Genomic DNA, 1,956 nt, shown 5'->3' on the forward strand with positions numbered 1-1,956 from the left:
GACAAAATATATATTTAGGCTTTTGGGAAAATTGATTTAGGACAATTGTCGAACTACATACATATATCATGTTATTTTATTATTCCGGGCTATTACAACGCACATAATGGAACCCTAGCCCACAAACCCCATTTTTATAGCTTAAAAAGTGACATTTCAGCATCCCAGGTCATATCGATCGATTGCTTTTTTTGCAACAATCAATCATTTTGAGTGTGTAGGAGGCGAAGGCATGAAAATTCATGGATTTAGTCTAGGCAAGGATGTTAGTGATCGAGTAAGCCGCGAAGTTTCTATAGTTGTCACAATTCGGTATGTACTTCATTCCGGATGAGGTGAGGAAGGCGAAGAAGTTCGAAGAGGGTCTGAACACCCGTATTTGGACCATAATGACTTGCTTCGATATCTACAATTTCTCCTAATTGGTTGATTGGGCTTCGATCAATGAGGAGAGTCTGAAGGAGAATGTGTTGGAGTACGCGGACCAAAAGAGGAGGATTGAAGGATCTGATGCTTCGGTTGGAGGAGCCGAGCCAGCTAAGAGGATGGCAGTGGGAAGTTATCCACCCTAGAGGCCACAAGTACGTGCCTCAAATACCTCTCAGACCAAATAGCAGAAGGGTCAAACGCCAGAGTTGTGCCGAAAGTGCAACATGGTTCATTGGGGACTCTGTAGGATGGGTGCGAGGACTTATTACTGGTGCAGCCAGTTCAGCCATTTCAACAAGGACTGTGTAAACAAGGCTGTTCCTCTGTCAGGGAATGCTCAGAGGCTTTTGGCGCTAGCACAAGCTTATTCGTTTATTCCGGGAGAGACAGAAGGGGGATCGGAAGTGGTGACAGGCACTGTCCCTATACTTGGATTTGAAGCTTCGGTTTTGTTTGATTCAAGGGCTAGCCACTCTTTCATATCTATCATGTTTGTAAGACTATCTAGACTTGTAGTAAGAACTTTGCAAACCAGTCTTGCTGTAGCAAACCCCGTAGGCAAAACTGTAGTCTGTAAGCGTGCAGTTTGTGGATGCCTTGTAAGCATATGTGGAAGAGTATTTCTCACAAACTTAGTTGTTCTCCCTATGAATAGTTACGATGCTATTCTCAGGATGATTGGTTGGCGAAGGACTCTGTGGTAATCGAGTGTGCTCGAAAGCAAGTTATGCTTAGGCCATGGGGAGATGGAGAAGTCACGTTTGTTGGATCGCGGGTGAGGTCTTTACCTCCCACTATTTCGGCCGTTTGGGTTAGGAAGCTTATTCTCGGAGGAGGCTAAGCCTTTTTGGCATTTGTCATCGCCCCGGCGAAGGAGGTGGAGGAGAACCTGCAAGACATCCCTGTGGTGCGGGACTTTCCAAATGTCTTCTCGACAAACTACGCTGGATTGCCACCATAGATGGAGGTGGAGTTTGGAATCGAGTGTGTGCCAAACACTAATCCTGTATTGAAGGCACCATATAGGATGGCATCGTCAGAGTTGAAGAAGCTAAATGAACAACTTCAGGAGCTATTGGATAACGGATTCATGCGCCCTAGCTCATCACCGTGGGGAGCACTGGTGTTGTTTGTGAAGAAGAAGGACAGGTCGATGAGGATGTGCATCGACTAACGTGAACTAAACAAGGTCATGGTTAAGAACACGTATCCTTTGCCAAGGATTGACGATCTGTTAGATCAGCTGCAAGGAGCACGAATGTTTTCTAAGATTGACTTGTGCTCAGGCTATCACCAAGTGAGGATGAAGGAAGAGGACACTTTAAAGACCGCCTTCAGAACTTGTTATGGATATTACGAGTTTTTAGTCATGTCTTTCGGACTGACTAAAGCGCTAGTAGATTTTACGGACACGATGAACAGAGTCTTTCATGACTATTTGAACCAGGTCACCGTGGTTTTCATCGACGCATCTTGATCTACTCAAAGACGTCGGAGGAGGACGAGGAGCATCTACAGAAAGCATTG

The sequence above is a fragment of the Corylus avellana genome, chromosome 9 (assembly GCF_965113065.1).
Source record: "Corylus avellana chromosome 9, dhCorAvel1.hap1.2, whole genome shotgun sequence".
Lineage (NCBI taxonomy): Eukaryota > Viridiplantae > Streptophyta > Magnoliopsida > Fagales > Betulaceae > Corylus > Corylus avellana.